The 23,292-nt window shown below is 41.1% G+C and overlaps 1 long non-coding RNA gene across 1 annotated transcript; it reads right to left on the minus strand.

The window, feature by feature from the left end:
* Positions 1 to 5,688: 5,688 nt before the first annotated feature.
* On the minus strand, positions 5,689 to 14,999 carry LOC126465568 (uncharacterized). The gene is made up of 3 exons (XR_007585978.1): positions 14,810 to 14,999; positions 9,515 to 9,730; positions 5,689 to 6,534 (listed from the first exon to the last, which is right to left on the minus strand). It is a non-coding gene; the product is annotated as an uncharacterized LOC126465568 (long non-coding RNA).
* Between the last annotated feature and the right edge of the window lie 8,293 nt (positions 15,000 to 23,292).

Here is a 23,292-nt window from a genome sequence, read left to right on the forward strand (position 1 = left end):
GCGCGTAGCGCTGACTGAATCTATCCATTTTTCTCACAGGCTCAAAATCGTTACAGCTACGAAGCTGGAAGTTTCACGCATGGTTACATAGAATGGGTAAGATAAATAGGTGATACCAATTATATGATGTAAATACCTCTTCTCTGGAGCGTAATTTAGATTACCTTTTTGGCACAGACTTGGTCCTGTGACTGCCTGTAGCTGTCAGTGCAAGCGTCAACGTCAAGGGGGTGTTAATAAGCCATAATGTTGGAGTTAACAGACATTGAACAAGGGCTAACCGTCTGTAAAGAGGAGGCAACCACCACAAATCTACTATAGGCATATAGAGGTATAGTGTGTAGTGTTACACCAGTGTATGTGGTTCATGGGGAAGCTTCATCAACTAAATGTAATAATTCAGTTATAGACACAGGATGGAGTTGGAGAAGACTGTGACGAATCTATATCGCCGTAGCATCGCCACTATGTTCTGTGCAGAAACCAGCAGTTCAGACGCAGCAGCTGGATAGGGCGTTAAAATGCTGGCACACCAGTTACATCTTTGAGGCTGTTTATGCACCACGAGCTTGACTAGTATAACACCCCAACGCTCCCTTAAAGTCAATTAAGACAAAATATCATAATATGAAGTAGGGAAGAGTTATCTTGGCAAATACGACATCTTTCCCGGTAAGCTAACACCAAAAAGTTTTGATAAAAACAGCATTATACATCACTGAGAGTTTTTGTTATGAAAAGAGGAGGAAGAAACCTCAGATTTAATTAATGGACAAATATCCAAGTGATAATTGCAATTAATATCTTGAAAGCTAAGTCCAAGGTGATGTTAGTCAGAGATAACTTTTATGTGGAAGAGAGCTGTAAGCGCAACGAAGAAATTCAATACGCCTACAATACTCTTTCACAGAAGAAGTCGCTTGCTGGCTCTCGTCCTGTAAAGACGTGCGAGAACAATTCTTATCTCAGTTATTGAGAGTACGGAACGCGAAGAGATTGTTTTGCGTTCAGAAGTGATTCTTGCGTGACGTGATTCACGAACTTCGGAAACTGATTTTCTAAGCAGAGACAGGAACTGATAGACGCTTTTAACCGTGTATAACGGGTTAATTGAACTTTATTGACGAAACTAGTGAATATTGAACTTCACTTTCAAATAGTTGGAACTAAAAGGAGAGTGGATAGTATATCAAAGGACTACACTCAATTAGTCTCGAGTAGGACACAATTACACGAAGATAATACAATTACGCTGAAGAGTCAAGTTGTGATAATTGTCAAGAAACTTAATTTGAGTAGAACTGACTTTACCAACCAACTGCGTGTGAGTGTGGTGCGAAAGTTATAAAGTACACTCCTGGAAAAGGAAAAAAGAACACATTGACACCGGTGTGTCAGACCCACCATACTTGCTCCGGACACTGCGAGAGGGCTGTACAAGCAATGATCACACGCACGGCACAGCGGACACACCAGGAACCGCGGTGTTGGCCGTCGAATGGCGCTAGCTGCGCAGCATTTGTGCACCGCCGCCGTCAGTGTCAGCCAGTTTGCCGTGGCATACGGAGCTCCATCGCAGTCTTTAACACTGGTAGCATGCCGCGACAGCGTGGACGTGAACCGTATGTGCAGTTGACAGACTTTGAGCGAGGGCGTATAGTGGACATGCGGGAGGCCGGGTGGACGTACCGCCGAATTGCTCAACACGTGGGGCGTGAGGTCTCCACAGTACATCGATGTTGTCGCCAGTGGTCGGCGGAAGGTGCACGTGCCCGTCGACCTGGGACCGGACCGCAGCGACGCACGGATGCACGCCAAGACCGTAGGATCCTACGCAGTGCCGTAGGGGACTGCACCACCACTTCCCAGCAAATTAGGGACACCGTTGCTCCTGGGGTATCGGCGAGGACCATTCGCAACCGTCTCCATGAAGCTGGGCTATGGTCCCGCACACCGTTAGGCCGTCTTCCGCTCACGCCCCAACATCGTGCAGCCCGCCTCCATTGTTGTCGCGACAGGCGTGAATGGAGGGACGAATGGAGACGTGTCGTCTTCAGCGATGAGAGTCGCTTCTGCCTTGGTGCCAATGATGGTCGTATGCGTGTTTGGCGCCGTGCAGGTGAGCGCCACAATCAGGACTGCATACGACCGAGGCGCACAGGGCCAACACCCGGCATCATGGTGTGGGGAGCGATCTCCTACACTGGCCGTACACCACTGGTGATCGTCGAGGCGACACTGAATAGTGCACGGTACATCCAAACCGTCATCGAACCCATCGTTCTACCATTCCTAGACTGGCAAGGGAACATGCTGTTCCAACAGGACAATGCACATCCGCATGTATCCCGTGCCACCCAACGTGCTCTAGAAGGTGTAAGTCAACTACCCTGGCCAGCAAGATCTCCGGATCTGTCCCCCATTGAGCATGTTTGGGACTGGATGAAGCATCGTCTCACGCGGTCTACACGTCCAGCACGAACGCTGGTCCAACTGAGGCGCCAGGTGGAAATGTCATGGCAAGCTGTTCCACAGGACTACATCCAGCATCTCTACGATCGTCTCCATGGGAGAATAGCAGCCTGCATTGCTGCGAAAGGTGGATATACACTGTACTAGTGCCGACATTGTGCATGCTCTGTTGCCTGTGTCTATGTGCCTGTGGTTCTGTCAGTGTGATCATGTGATGTATCTGACCCCAGGAATGTGTCAATAAAGTTTCCCCTTCCTGGGACAATGAATTCACGGTGTTCTTATTTCAATTTCCAGGAGTGTATTTAGTGGCCAAGGAACAATAAACTGTTCGTTCCAAGTGAAATATCAATCTTATTAAGTGATTTAATCAATGATAGGTAACCAATGACTGTTCAGCAGGGACAATTTAATCTGAATATCAAAATACCTACTTCATTAATTGAAAAGAGAACTTTTGAACTTCTTTTTTTAACATTACGGCGTAGGTTCACTCAGACGTGATCAAAGAGTATCTGTGGATCTCGCTTCATACAGGTTCAACAACTCCATAGCAGCGAGCGAACAACGTACGAGAAGACTGATAATTACAATCTAGAATGAAATTTTCACTCTACAGCGGAGTGTGCGCTGATATGAAACTTCCTGGCAGATTAAAACTGTGTGCCGGACCGAGACTCGAACTCGGGACCTTTGCCTTTCGCGGGCAAGTGCTCTACCAACTGCTTGGGTAGCTCAGTTGGTAGAGCACTTGCTCGCGAAAGGCAAAGGTCCCGAGTTCGAGTCTCGGTCTGGCACACAGTTTTAATCTGCCAGGATGTTTGATAATTACAATGTTTCCTCGCAATTGGTGGTGTGTACGATGCGGATGAGATAAGATTTAACAACAACTGCATATCCGGGCAATGAATCATTCAATCTTAAATCAGAAGAAGCATCCATCGTACGAGTTCGCATTTCTGTCTCCCGTTCACCAACGGAGACCTACGTCATCGTGCATCGTGTCTCAACTCCACTGCGAGATCTGTGGCAGTAGCAGCTCTACGGCGTCGACAATATCAGCACGCAGTTGGAATGTGGGGACGCCACACACTAGGCAAAGCACAACAATAACGCAACACAGCCAGAAAATGGAGCTCTTTTAGGAAGAGCCAAGACATTTCCACACCACCAGCCCACGGATTTGTCGCCCTTAGTACGAGTGTAAACAACAAGTGGGTCACGAAGCAGTGTAAATAAATGTTAATTTTGGCAGAGGCATCAGCAGCACCTCCAGGGATGAAAGGGCTACATAGGATGACCAAGCAACAAGTTTGGGACTCCACTGCTGCACTTTCTGCTAGTGCCAAGTGCCCTCATTCTCTCTCGGACTTGGTGCTTCTCTAGCAGCGGGCTGCCTCCTGCCCCACCCCAGCAGCAGCTGCACCCCTGCCCCACGCCAGCAACAGCCAGGCCCCTGCCCTGGAGGGAAGTGGCTTGGGACTGGAGCAGTACAGCTGTACACCTTTCTGTGCTGGTGTAGATGCCTAGGTGCCACTCACTGTGACTAGCAAGGTTGAGATCTACCACTGGAGGCCAATATCCGCTACAAGTGCCACTGTCTCTGCAGCAGTCAGCAGTCTTCACTGTGGCAAGTGGCTGTATTCTGCTAACTGTGCCACAAGCCTCTGCGTAAGCTTCCGGAGTCGGCATTCATGGGTGACAACATCACGGCTCGGTAGTTGTCAACTTGCCAGTGTCACACGCAGTCATCACCACGTGCAGTGAGAGGAAGTGGCTGCCACCTCCATTGACTTGCTATGAATGTAGTCACATGTGTGTTCAAAAAAAGCTTTGCCTTTTGATATGGCTTGTCTAAGCTACTCTGCCAAAAGCCAACCCCATACACAAGTGGTCTGGTACCCCCAGACCACTTCACCACAAAGGTGATGGCTACACTTAAACTGTGTCTAGAGAACAGTTTCAATGAAAACAGTTGGACAGGACCTGCACAAAGCTTACATTCATGATGGTACTGATGTTGTCAGACCCATTATACCGGGTGATCAAAAAGTCAGTATAAATTTGAAAACTTAATAAACCACGGAATAATGTAGATAGAGAGGTAAAAATTGACACACATGACTGGAATGACTTGGCGTTTTATAAGGGAAAAAAAATAATTATTGGGCCTTTTTTCTTCGAGGAAATGCGTGATTCTGGTTTTGTAACTGCTACCGTGACAGGTGAGAGGTACGCCGATATGTTACAGAATTGCATCATCCCCAGCCTGGCTGATAAACACCTGCTGGAATGTATGATGTTTATGCAGGATGGCGCTTCACCCCATATTGCTAGACGCGTGAAAGATGCTGAGCGTCTGCTCAGCTGCCACTTTCGTCATGCTTGGCCTCCCAGGTCTCCAGACCTCAGTCCGTGCGATTATTGGCTTTGGGGTTACCTGAAGTCGCAAGTGTATCATGATCGACCGACATCTCTAGGGATGCTGAAAGACAACATCTGACACCAATGCCTCACCATAACTCTGGACATGATTTACAGTGCTGTTCAGAACATTATTCCCCGACTGCAGCTTTTGTTGAGGGATGATGGTGGACATATTCAGCATTTCCTGTAAAGAACATCATCTTTGCTTTGTCTTACTTTGTTATGCTAATTATTGCTATTCTGATGAGTTGAAGTGCCATCTGTCGGACATTTTTTGAACTTTTGTATTTTTTTGGTTGTAATAAAACCCCATGTCATTCCAAGCATGTGTGTCAATTGGTACCCCTCTATCTACATTATTCCATGATTTATTCAGTTTTCAAATTTATACTGACTTTTTGATCACCCGGTATATCAGATGGATACAAGAAAACGGCTTCAGCAGCACTATAAACACAAGTCTTAGTGTTCCAACCAATAAAAACTTATAATGTTATCCAACAAGTGAGCCTTTGCTCAAGGTGGGTTTAGATGCCAGTTTGGGCTAGTGTTCATTCAAGATTTGCCCCTACAAGAGGATTCAATATTTCAAAATAATTCTCCACTCACAAGACTGAGGATGCCTGAGATTGGATTGACAATGGTGAGGTTGAAACAATACATCTTCTTTGGCTTCACAAAAAAATATCAACAGAATATTCTGTAAGCATTAATATTGTCTTCTTGAAGTATTGTATATGCAATGTGCCATCTTGCAATATTGATAACATAAGCCTGCTGTGTATAATTTACAATAAAAGGATATGGGTGTGCTGACATTGAAAATGGAATAGTAATCTCATTCATTAAAAGCAAACAGAACAAATTTTAAGTTCCACTACCATATTACAACATGATATATAAGTGTGTCCCTTCTCTAATCACTGTTGCCAGTCCACTAGGTCAGAAATTTTTGCACCATAGTATTGTCACAAAAATAGTTCTGCAGTGGGTGTAAACTTATTTAAATCCTTTTTGCTAAGGAGTGTTTCATTTTCAGTGTGGCACTCCAACATCAGAAACAAAACTGTCCATCCAGAAGGAATCTTCACTCTGCACCTGAATGTACACTGGTATGAAACTTGTTGGCAGATTAAAACTGTGTGCTGGATTAAGATTCAAACTGAGGACCTTTATCTTTCATGTGCAAGTGCTCTGCCAACTGAGATATCCAAGCGTGACTCACAACCTGTCCTCACAGGTTTGCTTCTGCCAGTACCTCATCTGCTACATTATAAACTTCACAGAAGTTACATTGAAGCAGCAGCAAGGAGGAAGAAAAGACTCTTTTCTTCCTTCTCATCCCATCTGGTAAGTCTCCCCTGAACCAAAGTTCTGGGTGACTTTTATGAACTGTATCCCTTTCACTAAACCTCTCCAGTCCTTTTCCTTCACACCTCTTCCTTCCTCTTCGACTCTTCTGTGAGAAGAAGGAGCCGCTGCCTCCGAAAGCTTGTAAAAGTTGAATCCTTTTGTGTGTGTGTTCCCCTCCCGCTGCTTGGTGAGTAGATTTTTTCTCTATCCATTCCCATTATATTATCAGTAAGTGATTACTTCATCCTGTATCCGTGCTTGCTTGGAACAGGAGAGCCATCTCTGCAACAAGGGAACCAGCAGACACAAATTTTATTCATTAGGATACAATGTAATAAACAAAGAAGTAAACTAAAAGAAATGAATACTAACATAAGATTCCTCAAGAGATGGGTCAATATTTTCATTAGTTTCACAAGCAACAATCTGAGAGATTGGCAGATTACTTTGGCCAATATCCACTCCATGTTGATACTGTGAACATGTGAAAGCAAGGGAAACTACAGCCATCATATTGCTTGACATAATGAAGCTCTTTCATGATTTAATGATAACAGCATTCTCTTGGATAACATATTCTGCAGGCACAATAATTCCCGTATGCATCTGCAAGCACTTATGTATGAGAAGTACGAGGGTTATTCCAAAAGTAAGGTCCGATTCGCCGTAACTATTGAAATTTGGCGCCAATGACAAAACACGCATGCGCGCCGACTCCCGGCAAGCCTTGCGCGTCAAACGCCGCCATTCGCTTCATTACTGTTGCTGAGTGTAGTTCACAGTGTCACTTAACAATGTTTAAGACAATTGATCAGCCCGCCGATTGTGAAGTAAGGGCAGTGATACGGTTTTTGTCTGCAAGAAACAATTCAGCGGCGGAAATCCATCGGCAGATTACTGAAGTGTACGGTCCTAACATAATGAGCGACAGTAAAGTGTGCAAGTGGGTGCGAGCTTTTAATGAAGGACGGGATAATGTGCACGATGAACCACGGTGTGGCCGACCATCAGTGATTTCAGACGATTTGGTCAATGCGGTTGAAAAAAAAATTCGTGAAGATCGCCGATTCACTATTACAGACGTAGACATGCATTTTCCGAATGTGAGTAGAACAACTTTGTACAGAATTGTGTCTGAACATTTGAAGTTTCACAAATTGTGTGCCCGTTGGGTTCCCAGGCTGCTTACTGAGCCCCAACGAATGAAAAGAATGGCTTTTGCTCTTGATTTTTTGGAGCGATATCATAAGGAAGGTGACAGTCTTTTAGACAATGTTGTCACAGGGGATGAGACATGGGTTTCTCACATCACTCCAGAGTCTAAACGTCAGTCAATGCAATGGCGTCACACGTCATCGCCAGTCAAGGTCAAGGCAAAGCAGACAATCTCAACACGTAAGGTTATGGCGACTGTGTTCTGGGATAGACGTGGAGTATTGTTAGTCGACTTTATGGAGAGAGGAACAACGATTAATAAAGCCGCCTACTGCGCTACCCTGACTAAACTTCGACGTGCAATCCAGAATAAGCGACATGGTCTTTTGTCATCTGGAATCTTGTTGTTGCATGACAATGCCAGACCCCACACTGCAAATGAAACGCAAGCTCTGATCAAGAAATTTGGATGGGAACAGATGGACCATCCTCCTTACAGTCCGGACCTGGCGCCAAGTGATTTCCACCTGTTCCGTTACTTAAAGGAGTTTCTCGGCGGCAAGCGCTTCGACACAGATGATGAAGTGAAAGAAGCAGTTAAGGACTGGTTATCGTCACAGGCGGCCGATTTCTATAACATGGTCATTCAAAAGCTTGTTGAACGATGTGACAAATGTTTAAATAAGTATGGAAGTTATGTAGAAAAATAGATAAAGATGTAAGGAATGTAAATAAAACAATTGCTTTGAAAAAACATTTTAGTTTCGATTTTTTTTTTATAACCGGACCTTACTTTTGGAATAACCCTCGTATGTTGTCATCAGTTGTAGGTAGGCTGGAGAATCTGAAAACAGACATCAGATATAGCTAGAATCAGTAAAGCACCATTAAAAGAACAGGATTTCAGGTTAGGTGAGTAAAGTGTTACTGAAACAAAATTGAATAGGGGTACACAGAGTAGGTCTAATAATGAATAAGAAAGTAGAAATGTGGGTGACACAATGTGCTGTGTCATCTGAACAAGACACAGCCAGGGAAAAAGCACCAAAGGCGTGAGACGTGAGCTGGTGCCGGTGCTGTAGAGATGTGCCACTTGTACTGGTTCCACCAGTGCCACAGGCACTGCTGAGGATGAAGATAACGACTTCACCTCAGCCAATTGCTGGCCGGGTACAACCTGCCAATCACAATGTACAGAAGCCTACTCAGAAGACAGAAGAGCAGCTCTCGCACACTCGGTGATAGACGATTGTCCGGGGCTGACTTAGACAGGGAAAGTTGTCTAGTGAACTCTTAGATGTGAACAGCCAGTTGTTGTAAATTGCATTTGTTATGTACTGTGAAGTTTATCTATGATTATTTGCACTTAGCCAATGAGGGCCTTTTTTGTGCTATATTACAAGCAGTGTTACAGACTTCATTATTCAACAAGTCACAAAGGTAAGTAAACCTTTTAACTCATATTTGTGACTTCATTACTAATTTGTTGGAATGACATAGACCCTTCCAAAAACATTCTCTCTTCCACCATTATGCCAGTCTACGACATTAAAATCACTGTTCTTGAAGTGTTGAAACCACTCACGACACGTTCTTTCGCTAATAGAATCCTTACCATAGGTTCGACCCCACATTGCAAAAGAGGTCAAAACGTACTTGTAAACATTAAAATGGGAAGTCCTACCCCACCAGCCATATTCTCCAGACATTGCTCCCTCTTTAGATCAATGGCGCATCGCCTGGCTGACCAACACTTCCGATCTCATGAAGAAGTCACAAATTAGATCGATTTGTGGATCGCTTCAAAAGATGAACAATTTTTTTGACGCGGTATTCGTACACTGCCCAAAAGATGTGAGAAAGTAGTGGCCAGTGATGGAAAATACTTTGAATGATACATGTGTAAAGAATTTGTTTCATTAAAGCCTCAAATGTTGGGGGAAAAATGGTGGAAGCAAAGTCGTACACGTTGTACTATAGTTTGATAACTGATAAGTACTCTCAAAGCAATTTACACATGTTGTGTTACTGCATGGTGTTTATGTGGTTTATCAAAATTATTTGATGCAGAAAGTCAAACTATAATAATAAACAGTTTTATGCTTACCGGTTCAAGAACTAAAATGTACCCAAGGTACACCTCACTGTGTGGCTGGTAGCTGTTGAAGTCCAATGAAACTTTCAAGTGAAAACTGTTCTGATCTTAATGTAGCCATGAGTTATTTCATAGAACTGTTTCTTGAAGTTTTTGTCTTACTGGTGGATTAGAAAGTGAAGTGAATAATCTTTGAGGTTCCATCAGACCAATACCATTAGCAGACAGCTGAAATGGAGTTTAAAAAAATAAAAGAAGGAGTGAATTCAAACTTGTATCTTTGTGTTAACATTGCATGATATTTACTGTTAGACCATGAGCAAATACAGCACTATAACAGCTCAAATTGAAGACAGCACTTACTCCAGAACTTCTACATCCAGCAGTGTTGCCAGATCATACAAATGGCCACACTTAGAATTTTGAGGTGAGGGCAATTTAATTGGTGCCTTAAGTGAACAATTTGTCTTAGTCTAGTGGCAGCTAGTTGGCAGCCAGGTGCTATGTCTAAGACTGTATGTTTTTAAGTATTACTGGCCTTGAGGTAATAATGCCTTTAAATTTTATTGTTTTGATGTATTTTCAACATAATTTTTTTGACAGTGGGAAATTTGCCTCTTTTACATATGTTGGGTACAAAGCACCTCATAACACCTTTGTCAAAATCATCTATTTTTGTTATGGGCTGCTGTTGACTGTGAATTTTCATGACAATTGGAAAAATTCCACAAGTTTGGACAGATAAATTACCTTCAATGGCAACCTGATGAACAGATCTCAAGCTGATGCCCATCTCTTCTGCTGAGCATTCCTGGTATCTGCCAAAAACCAATATCTGCTTCATGCTTGAAGAAAGAGTGTAATCCTGTGAATGCTATCTCTCACTTATTTATGTAGAGTTTGTCAGTTATCACCATCATCAGAAATGACTGCTCACAAGAAATACAACAATTTACTAGACAGCTTGTTCCATCACTGACATTGACTACAATGTTCACAAAAGTGTAGTGAAAACCTGCTTTGGGGAAACCTGTTTTGTCCAGTGTCAAGAGGAGCCAATGAAAATGGGTAGGGGTCTATTAATCAGTGACAGTTCAAAGATATGGCAGATGATGGTACCCCTTAGGGAAATACCAGCAAGGGACAGAAAAGGATACCAGGTGAACTCAGTGTATGTGTCTGGTGGTCTCATTCGACATACTGAAGAGGCTATTCCACCAACTATTAAGGGAACAGGGTGAAAGCAACTGGAGATTGTGGTACATGCTGAAAAAATAGTGCCTGCCATCTGGGCTCTGAGGTCAGACTTGGATCATTCTGGTAAATGGCAGATCAGGTTGAGATCAGCCTTGAATATGGAGTTTTAAAGAAACTCACAATTTGCAGCATTGGCCCTTTGGCTCTGAGACAAGTGGAAGAAGTGAACCAGAGACTTGAAAAGTTCTATGACAAGCTAGGCTGTGGCTTCCTGGACTTGCATCATAGGGCTGAGAATTGTAGGGTGCCTCTAAACAGGTCAGGTGTGCACTACAAATCGGTTTCTGCTACCTAGGTAGCTGACTGTGTGTTGGGTATGCACATGAGTTTTTTTAGATTAGCCAGCTCTCCATTCAGTCAAGATAATGATATCTGTAGTATCAGTCTAAGATGGAAAGAAATGTCTCCCACAGGTGAGTATTAAATTCCTAGTGGTTAACTGTCAAAGCAGCACAACAAAAAGCACTCCTGAAAAACAGTGAAGTTCACACAATACTAGATGAAGAAAGCTGGCTGAAAGCTGATATTTATAGTAGAGAGATTCTTGGTGAAACTTTAACCGTATATCAAAAGAATAGGCTAATGGGAAATGGAGGTGGTGTATTTGTCCCAGCAGACATGAAACTAAAATCCACTGAGATAGAAATTGAAGCTACATGTGAGATTCTTTGGGCAAGACTCAGTATATGGGATGGGCAAAAAATGGTAGTTGGATCCTTCTATCATCCACCAGACTCATCTCCTGATGTAACTGAAAACTTCAGAGAAAACCCCAGCTTGAGTGTACATAAGTTCGCTAATCGTACTGTAATCATTGGTGGAGACTTTATTCATCCATAAATCAGTTGGGGATATCACAGTTTTGTTTGTGTTGGGCATGATAAGACACCCTGTGAAGCATTAGTAAATGCCTTCTCTGAAAATTACCTGGGATAGATAATTCAGAAACCCATCCATGATGGAAATATATTAGAACAGTTCATAATAGGAGGGACCCTTCATGGTATACAGTCTCTGTAAAAAAAACTTCTAAGGAAAGAGAGATTATTGCATAATGGGTTTAAAATAAAGCATAGGATTATGGATAGAGAGATGCTGAATGAAACACATTTATTGTCAAGAAGCAATGCATTAAGCCTTCAGTGACTACTGTAGCAGAATATTGTCAAATGGTCCTCTACAAAATACAAAGAAATTCTGGCGATTGGTGTCACATAAAAGTTAGGGCCAGTCCCTAGTGAATGAGATAGGAACTGAAACTGATGGTAGCGCACAAAAGCTGAAATGTTTAACTTTGTTTTCAAACGTTCTTTTACAAAGGAAAACTCAGTAGTATTGCCACAATTTAACTCTCATACCACTGAATAGATGGATGAAATAAGTATTTAGCATCAGTGGTGTCGAGAAAAAGCTAAAATCATTGAAACTGAATGAAGCTTCAGAGCCTGACGGAAACCTTATTAGATTCTATATTGAATTTGTGACTGTGTTAGCTCCTTTTCTAACTCTAATCTATTGTAGGTCCCTTGAACAAAAAACTGTGCCCAGTAGTTGGAAGAGAACATTGGTAACACCCCTCTCAAAGGAAGGTAGTAGAAGTGGTCCACAAAACTTAATTTGTTGTAGAATCTTAGAAAGTATTTTGAATACAATGAGGTATCTTGAATAAATGACAGTCCTCCATGCCAACCAGCTGGATTCCAAAAACTTTGAGCATGTGAAACCCGACTCTCACTTTTCTCATGTGACACACTGAAAGCTTTGGATCAAGGCAGTCAGGTAGATGCAGTATTTACTAATTTCCAAAAAGCATTGGACTCAGTACCACACCTACACATAGTATCCTATGACTATAAATCGGTGACTCACAGTTGGCCAACTCATATAAATACTTTGGTGTAACACTTTGTAGCATTATGAAATGGAATGATCACTTAGGCTCAGTTGTGGGTAAATCAGGTGGTAGACTTCAGTTTATTGCTAGACTACTGGGGAAGTGCAATCAGTCTATAAAGGAGATGGCTTATGAATCACTCATGTGACCCATTGTAAAATATTGCTCAAGTGTATGGGACCCATACCAAATGGGAGTAACAGGAGATCTTTAACGTATATAGTGAAGGGCAGCATGAATGGTCACAAGTTTGTCTGACCCATGCAAGACTGTTACAGTGATGCTGAATAAACTGAACTGACAGACTCTTGAAGATACATGTAAACTATCCCAAGAAAGTCAGCTAACAAAGTATGAAGAACCGGCTTTATATGATGACTCCAGGAACATACTATGACCCCCTGTATATCACTCACATAGGGATCCTGAGGACAAGATTAGGATAGGTGCAGCACACACAGAGGCATAAAAAATCATGCATTCCACACTCCATATGTGAACAGGATGGAAAGAAACCATAATAACTGGTACAATGGGATGTACCCTCTGCCATACACTTCACAGTTGTTTGTGGAGTATGGATGTAGATGTACATGAAGAACTACACAATTCAATACAGTCCTGAGACACGTTAGTAGAAAACAGCAATGCAATATTTCTAAGAATACAGTAAAAGAGTCAGAATTGGATAATACAGATAGAAATACTAAGCTGTATTTCATAATACTTTTGTGCCAATAACTGGAAAAGCTTCGCTAAAAGATTGTGCAGAAATGCCATTAAAAAGAGAAAAGAATAAAAAAACTTTGAAGGGGATGGAGAAAATTACATAATTTTTAGAACAAGTGAACATCCTCTGTTACTTGCATTCAACAAAAATCACTGCAACATGTTAAGAAAAGTTAAATAAAGGGCCATAAGTATGACACCATGACAAAAGGACAGAAATTAATACTATAGACAGTAGCACTAAAATGAAAGGAAATACTATGAAATGAAAGACATGACAATCAGCCAGTGCACAAGATGGTAACAAAATGGAACTAAATGGCTAAAGTGTCACAGATATTTCACAAGTTGCACTGAAATAAATTGAATTATAAATGATCTCAAAATTATAAGTTGATATGGGGGTGATGGAATTTAAGATTCTAGTCACAAAATGATTTTCTATAACTAGACTCACCCTCAATTTCAGAAATGTGTAGTATATTCACATATGAAAAAAAAAAGATAACACCATCAATTAATGAACACATGAGCTGGGTATAATGCTCCAAGTTTATTGATGTATATGTTGATGAAAATTTGTACTAGAAGACACATGTCATTTAGATTCTGAAACCAGGAAGGTGGAATGCAACAAACATCAAACTGACATGGGCGGATATGCAAGTGACAAGAATTTCAGCACATTCACACAAAATAAGTAGGAGTAACACCAGCTACACAATCCATATGGGAAGATTAGAAAGCTGGTTCCCCATTCATGCCACAGCCTTCACGTGAATATGGAACTGATGGGTTCCAGAGGGCTACACTGAACGCTGTGCAGGATCTCGATGGCACCATGTAACAAGTGCTCAAGAGATCAGATGTTCTCCACTGTGCAGGATTGTACAGTCTTTTAACATTTGTCTTTTCTGTAAATGTGCTTGTCTGCAGCAAGGCAAGCTCCCACCTGGACTGTGAAAAAACACCTGGAGAGCACCTCTGTCTCAGAAGGGCAACTATTGTTGTAGCTTCACTTGACACACAGCAGGGAGAGGTGTGCTGACAATGGTACATCAATGACAACACTGGACACAGGAATGGCACCATGTCATCCCTTCAAATGAGACCCAATTCTGTAAAATCTTTGGGGACAATGAACATTGGCAGACTGCATTCCTACTTGTCCTACAGACCCAGTACTTGATGTGGTACACAATTTGATTATCCTTGGATCTCATAGCCATGATTTGGACAGCAGCCATTACATGTCTGAGGAGTTAAAATCAGTCGCTGCACCCTATCTTTGAGATATCCATGACGCAATACTTGAACAAATAATACAAGACAACATGTTACACATGCTGTACAGACCTACATCAATACAGAGGATGTTCAACTAACATGTTGGCCAGCTACTTCTTCTAATCTTTCTAATTTCTCACCACTGAAAACATGTTGTCATGTGTTGCTGAGAGACTTGCACACCACCTGTTGTCAGCCACAGCAATTGTGCACTTTGATGTAGAGTTGAAACAGCAATGGAGCTGTTGTTGCTGCTGTAAGAGGTGGCGACATTGTGTACTACCTGTAGACAAGCAAATAACCTACAAATTTAATAATATATTATCATTACTTCACTGTATCAGCACAATAAGTAAAATTTGTTATTTGGTATTCTCCTGGAGTTGTAGTTGTAATTTCCAGCAATCATCACAATCTGAAAAGAATAATATGGTCCATAGTTACAACAGTAAAAGAAAAAAAGGACCTTTATAACTTATCACTAAACTAGCCAGTGTCTCAGAGAATAGTTTAACATGCTCCCACAAAAATTTTCAAATAAAGTAAAATATCTGATAGGTAGCAAATCAAATATTAAATCTAATTTAAACTAAAATATAAAATCACCTCTGGTAGACAATTCCTACTCCACATATCAATTTTCAATTAAACACTCATATCAAATGTACTATACTGAACAAATACGATTACTTTGTTCAATTTATGTTTCACTTGTAACATTAGAAGTGACAAAGAGTGAGAAGCTAATTGTTATTAAATTTAAGCCATGATGTTATTTAGTTATGTGTGCATACAGACAAAAAGATAGCATACCTGACCCTTTCCACATCTTTTCAATATAAGTTGTACAAATGATCTATGAAGCATATCATTAAGGGTACTACTCATAGTTTCATGTCCAGTTTGAGTTCTTGTTCAGAACTTATTTGTAGCCTTTCACAAATATTTAAAGTAAGACATAAAGTGATGAGAAATGAGGTCTGTGTATTCACTTTGAATTTTCCAGCGGGTCCTACAATATCATCTCTGTACTAGCCATGTCTGTATGCTTGGAGACTCAACTCACCAGACTCTGCCATTGCGCACTGACTAAATACTCGTCACTTGTCTCTGTTGCCACATACAAGAGGAATACACCAGTGCAGAAAGAAGTGTGAGTACATGAGTTTGTGAGAAAAAGGAATGACTCATGCCACCTCTGCTTCATACACAACTGTTGCACATGGCAATTATTATCTACCAATAGAATGGCTGATCGTTTAACCAGCACACAAGTTGGAAAAGATGTAGCCCAAAGATTGATAGTAGGCACTGGATCAAGTGCGCCTACCACAAGAGAGGCCAGAGACACACCGACAAGCAACATGCCACCAACACCCTCTTGACAGCATGTATTTAGGCCACCACCGCTGATCAGAGGACTCCAGTGACTCACTCTTCTCATTTGGTGTCTGTCAATTATTTGCAGAGCAGGTCACTGGTTAGAATAGTACATAGCGAGCAGGATAGTGACTATAGCAGGACCTAGCAGTGAGACTAAAGTCTGTAATAACAAGATTACTGGTATTATCTGCAAGAGGACTAATACTGATGAGCTTGCACCACAACCCATGGACTCTATTCAAGATACATCTACATCTACATTTATACTCCGCAAGCCACCCAACGGTGTGTGGCGGAGGGCACTTTACGTGCCACTGTCATTACCTCCCTTTCCTGTTCCAGTCGCATATGGTTCGCGGGAAGAACGACTGTCTGAAAGCCTCCATGCACGCTCTAATCTCTCTAATTTTACATTCGTGATCTCCTCAGGAGGTATAAGCAGGGGGAAGCAATATATTCGATATCTCATCCAGAAACGCACCCTCTCGAAACCCGGCGAGCAAGCTACACAGCGATGCAGAGCGCCTCTCTTGCAGAGTCTACCACTTGAGTTTGTTAAACATCTCCGTAACGCTATCACAGTTACCAAATTACCCCATGACGAAACGTGCTGCTCTTCTTTGGATCTTCTCTATCTCCTCCGTCAACCCGATCTGGTACGGATCCCACACTGATGAGCAATACTCAAGTATAGGTCGAACGAGTGTTTTGTAAGCCACCTCCTTTGTTGATGGACTACATTTTCTAAGGACTCTCCCAATGAATCTCAGCCTGGTACCTGCCTTACCAACAATTAATTTTATATGATCATTCCACTTCAAATCGTTCCGCACGCATACTTCCAGATATTTTACAGAAGTAACTGCTACCAGTGTTTGTTCCGCTATCATATAATCATACAATAAAGGATCCTTCTTTCTATGTATTCGCAATACATTACATTTGTCTATGTTGAGGGTCAGTTGCCACTCCCTGCACCAAGTGCCTATCCACTGCAGATCTTCCTGCATTTCGCTACAATTTTCTAATGCTGCAACTTCTCTGTATACTACAGCATCATCTGCGAAAAGCCGCATGAAACTTCCGACACTATCTACTAGGTCATTTATATATATTGTGAAAAGCAATGGTCCCATAACACTCCCCTGTGGCACGCCAGAGGTTACTTTAATGTTTGTAGACGTCTCTCCATTGATAACAACATGCTGTGTTCTGTTTGCTAAAAACTCTTCAATCCAGCCACACAGCTGGTCTGATATTCCGTAGGCTCTTACTTTGTTTATCAGGCGACAGTGCGGAACTGTATCGAACGCCTTCCGGAAGTCAAGAAAAATAGCATCTACCTGGGAGCCTGTAAATGTTAATGTATATAAAGAGTAAGTAAATGTTAATGTATATAAAGAAACATATTAATTCATGTGTGCAATTGTGTTGTAGAAAAAGGATACTGGCCACCCATAAAAACATCCTCTCCCTTTCTTCCTTGCGGTACAAGACTCTACAGTGGCAATGAGGATTCTACACACAAATTATTACACTATCAGAAAAATTGGATGATTTATTCAGAGAAAGAGCTTCACAAATTGAGCAATTCAATAATGCATTGGTCCATCTCTGGTCCTTGTGCAAGCAGCTATTCTGCTTGGCATTGATTGACAGAGTTGTTGACTTTCCTCTTGAGGGATATCATGCATAATTCTGCCCACCTGGTGCATTACATCATCAGAATCCAAAGCCAATTGGAGGGCTGTGACCACAATGCTCCAAACATTCTCAACTTGGGAGAGATCCGGTGATCTTGCTGGTCAAGGCAGGATTTGGTAACCACAAAGACAAACATTAGAAACTCTTGGCAAGTACAGGCAGGCACAATCTTGCTGAAATGTGAGTCTAGGATGGCTTGTCATGAATGGCACTGTACCACTGTGCTGGAAGGGTGCTGTGGATAACAACTAATGGGGTCTAGCTACGAAGAGAAATGGCACCCTAGACTATCACTCCTAGCTGTCGGGCTATATGGGGATTGACAGTAAGGCTGTTATCCCACAGTTATCCAGGACATCTCCAGACACATTTTTGCTGGTCATTGGGGCTTAATTCAATGTGGAACTCACCACTGAAGACAATTTTACTCCAGTCAGTGACATTACAGTCCAAGGACATGTCTGGAGATGCCATGGACAGTGGTGTTGATGATCTAATGCACCATTTGGACAGAAAATCAAGCAGAATAACTGTTGCTGATTTCTGAAGCTCTTTCTCTAGAATAAATCATCCAATTTTTTGAAATTGTAAGTTTTTGTTTATCTGTTCATGTACATCACAATTACTGATTGCCATCCCATTCAGGTAATTCCTTTGAGGTGCATCTTCTTTTTGTCTTATAAAACTTTTTCAAAGACTGCTGTAAATTTGTTTCAGTATTTACTTTCTATTCAGAGAATATCTAACAATTAATCATTATTCTCTGAATGATGATTAAAAATTTATATAAATTTAAAGCAGTCTTTGAAAAAGGTATAGAAATGAATGATAAGCTACACAACTTGTTGTTAGCCCATTAATGCATAAATTCAAGTACCTATGACAAACAGAACACACAAACTGCCACCCATGGCTTACTAGTATAAATTAATAGTCTTGTTCCACTGACATCTTGCATAGCATTCTACCTTGCACAAATGTAGGTACCGCTTTAATATGCTTAAGTTGCATGGATTGAAAAACAGCCCTGTGTAATTTAATGAGAGTTTAAAGTGACAACTCTGTATCACAGGTTATCAGAACATTAGTTAATTACTGTGAGGCAATGGTCCACCACTTAGCATTTCTAGAAGGCCACTAGAAATGACTATTAAACTTAAATAACATTATATCATAATATGACTTTCAAATAGGAATAGTATCAACATTAATTGATGTAAGTCAAAAATATTTTATAGATCATTGTTTTGTGGGCCAATAAAATGACATTGAATTAAAGTCCAGATAACTACAATGCTCTGTAACAACCATATCTCCAGCACTGAAGTTTCCTCTTACTAGAACCACTTAGGCAGTAATATACAGCATGCTCTTATGGGCTAATATAACAATGAAAATAATCAATTATTGATACTATAATGTAAATAGATAGATAAAAAATCTACTCACCAAGCAGCGGCTGGCGAACACACACACACACACACACACACACACACACACACACACACACACAAAACAATTTAACTTTTACTAGCTTTTGGAGCCAGTGACTCCTTCTTCTGGTAGAAGAGTTGAAGGGGAACGAAAGGGGTGAAGGAAAAGGACTGGATCGATTTACAAAAAGGGGTACAGTTCAGGAAAGACAGCTAGAAGACTGTCTTTTGCTTCTCATCTCGTCCAGTAAATCTCCCCTGACCCAAGGTTCTGGGTGACTTTCCTGAGCAGTACACTCCTAGCTACACATCCCAGAGAAGGTATTGTCTTTCTGTGTTCTTTTCACCATGCATGGTTATTTTTCTGCCTGTGTATGCTTTTTGCAGCATTGATTGAAGGTCTATCTATATCCGGATCCTGTTGCAGCTACTGCTGGGTCTGGGCGCTGATGAGTCCTCTCCATTTGGCTCGTTCCTCCCACCACTTTTCTTCCTCTGCTTGCTGCCATGTCACACCTCTCCTTTCCACACATATTCTCACTCCTGTTTTCCATTGTGTTCTTGGGCACCCTCTAGGTCTTTTTCTATCCATCCTCAGTTCCTCCATAATTTTGGTGAGTCTCTGCCCACACATCCTCTTAACATGCCGGTACCATCTTAATCTCTTTTTTCGATTTATTTTCTCCTACTTTCTTGTTTAAAGTCCTTTCTAATATCTACATTCCTTACTTTGTCCATTCTTATTTTTCCCTTAACTGCTCTGAGAAATTTCATTTCCCCTGCTTACAGTATGCTCCAGTCCCTTTCTGTCATCGTCCATGTTTTTCTTCCACAGGTGACAATAGGGAAGTAATAACTCTTATACATAAAGAGTTTTGCTTATTCCAAATCAGGTGTTTTATTGTTTGGTAGAAATTGTCTCCCTTCTGTAACCTCCTATTAATTTCGTTGGTTATTCTTCTGTCACTAGATATTTCACTCCCTAAATAAGTGAAACTGTCTACCACTTTGAGGGGTTCTCCATTCAAAGTAATATTCCCATTGATCCCTTTGTCTCCTCCAAATATGATTACTTCACTCTTTTATTTATTTATTTTTAATCCATACCTTTTCATTATTTCCTTCTGCACATCTAGTTGTAGATGTACATCTATCTCTTTTCACCCCATATTACCATATCATCTGTAAAAACCATCTTTTTGTCTTTTTTTTTTTTTTACTATATCTTTAGTTGCCCTGTTCATTCTGTCCATCACAACATTAAAAAAGTGCAGGAGATAGAATACTTCCTTATTTAAGCCCTTGTCTTATTTCAAAGTACTCAGAGTTCCCCAATGGTGTTCTAGTTTTTCAATTGTGTCCTCTGTACATTGTCTTTATTACATTAATGTTTTCATCTATACCTATTTTCTTGATTTCTTCCCAGAGTCTTTCCCTGTTAACTGAATCATATGCCTTTTCTACGTCTATAAAAACCATTATCACCCTTTTGTTATACTCCCAACTTTTTTCCATCAGTTGATGGATAGAAAATATCAGGTTGATCATGCTTCTCCCTTTCCTTTCCTTTGGTTAGAGGGAAAACAGTATATTACTGTGTTTATCACATGGTTCACACTTCTTGTATACATCTGGAACTTCAATGGATATGGCAGTTTCAGTCGACCTGATGTACTTTTGTATGCACCACGAGTGGCTTGAAAAATGGTGCTTGCAGTTTATAGCAACATTAACATTTAATCACATTCTACGAACATATAATAACAGTCATATATAGTAGCTAACTCACCAACCTCTTTGAAAACATTACATGAAGACAAGTACTCGGAATTAAAAGATAATAATGTGTGGGTGCGGTAGCAGGTGGGGGGCCAGAAATGTTGCGATCATGCCGAAAATGTGTAGTTTAGTGTTCTAATTTCTTCTGCTCATATAAGTTCTGCATCTTAATTTTAAGTAAGCTATGGCATCATTGTCTAATTCATTAAGGATCAAGTGAACCTCCAAATTTTATGCTACCAGAAAAATACCAGCTGCAAAGTTGGATTGTTGTCCAATTGTAGATCACTACCATATACTGAAACCAGCATACCAAAAAAGTATTTCATTGGACTTGGACATGTAATTTAAGTTACTTTGTGAATCTCTTTGAGAGACTAACTCTCTTACAATATGTCAGTAGCGCATTACAAGAGTTTGTCTCTCCTAAACGAGTTAATTCTCTTTCAGGCAGTAAAAACTGTTTAACCATAGTGCTAAGACCATTACAAGTACAAGGAAGTCAAACAAAGTCCCTCTCTGAACTGCAGAATGTTAGAATCTTGATCTGTTATGAAGGGTGTTGACATCATGAAGTCCTCAGGAATTTGAAAGCAATCAAAACTGCAAACCAGCTACAATAAAACAATAGCTGTTTTCTGCTCTTTAGTAAATGAAGTGTAAATAGTACTCTCTTCTTTATATTCCATATTTCACTAATAGTGGACACAGACACTGTAGTCTAGGTTGTTTTGCATCCATCCATATACCACTTTGGAAAGAAATTTTTTTGTTGGTAACTGCGTAATTGCATCAGTATCTTGTGGTACTAGGATCTTTTAATGGTATCTGAAATGGAAATTACTCAATTCTTATCTGTAATCAGATGTGGTAGTATAGACTCCAGATCATGCAGTCCTGAAGCATCGGCTGCACACATGCCATAAAATGACATCAAGAAGGCATTCACTTGAGTGCCTATGGAAAGAGCAGGCAGCAGCACACCTCCAGGCAGACAGAGTTCATCACCCCCTGTCAATGTTGATTTAACCAGCCGCACATCCCTGGCTGGCCCAATTCTGTCGCAGAATTCAAGAGCATCTGTACTGAGTAATAGGAAGATGTTACTCATCCTGTATTCCGTGAGCAGTAGTGGATTGCCAATATAGTTGCATGTAGGCACAGGAAGTTATGTATTGTTTCTCCCATTAATAGAAGCAAACTTTTCTATTAATAAGAAAGCATTTAGTACAGACAATTTTGGATTCCTGCCACTGGCCATAACAACTGCTCTCCTTCCTTGTTTGTGTCAGTGCTGACACCTATAGTAGCCAACACAACAACTGGTGATAAGGATTCTAGAACCAATGCTGCCTTTGCTTTTCACTGCTCTGTCACATTACATCAATAATGTTTCTGTCGTTTGTTTCATTGGCACATTGATACTAATTGTGTTCTTTATTGCAGTTTAGCCACAATGCTTTCACTATTTGTTTCTAATTACTTTGGTGTGGTGCTCCTCTCATTAACGTGGCCTCTAACCCACCCCCTACATCACTTTCACCTTTGTCTCTGGTTGCTGTTGACTTTGATCTAATGCAGTTTATTCACTTTGAGAACCAGCAAATGTTGTAGTCATGTTGGCAGTCTAGCAGCTCATTAATGCACAAGCTGTTGCTGTATCAGCTCCACCACAAGAGCTGGGCACATTAACAGCACTGCCTCCATGCATTCCACCATTCCAAGCTTTCAATGAACAACAAGAGGAATGGAATGAGTACTATGCTCAGTTCAATGCTCATAGTGCTGCACATCAGGTGCAAGGTACTATGAAACTTTCTGATTTCTTGTCAATGGCCGGCACAGGAGTTTACCACCTCATTCAGAAGTTATTCTTGACTAGTAGGCTGGAGTTGCTAGTTTTTGAAGAATTAGTTTCCACCCTCACTAAGTATTAAAAGGACAAGGTACAGGTTGCTGCAGCTCATTACAAGTTCTTTTGACTGCAGAAAAAGCCAGAACAGACATACTGTCAGTGGGTCAGTGAACTTCAGGGTTTGACATGATAGTGCCATTTTCAATATAGCTGTACACAATATTACAGTGACACAATGATTATTGATGCATTTACATATGATTTGCCAGACAGTGGGAGTCATGAACAAATTCTCAAATAGTCTGATCCTACTTTGAAGCAAGTGTTACAAATTATTAATTGTCAGAACTCATGTGATAGAGCCATGGAAAAGTTTGATGTAGCTCCCATCTCCAGTGTAACACAAAGTGACAAACAGCCTTGCAACTGACCACTGCTTGCAAATTGGCCACTGTGCTGTAGCCAGAGT

This window comes from Schistocerca serialis, chromosome 1 (assembly GCF_023864345.2).
Source record: "Schistocerca serialis cubense isolate TAMUIC-IGC-003099 chromosome 1, iqSchSeri2.2, whole genome shotgun sequence".
Taxonomy (NCBI): domain Eukaryota; kingdom Metazoa; phylum Arthropoda; class Insecta; order Orthoptera; family Acrididae; genus Schistocerca; species Schistocerca serialis.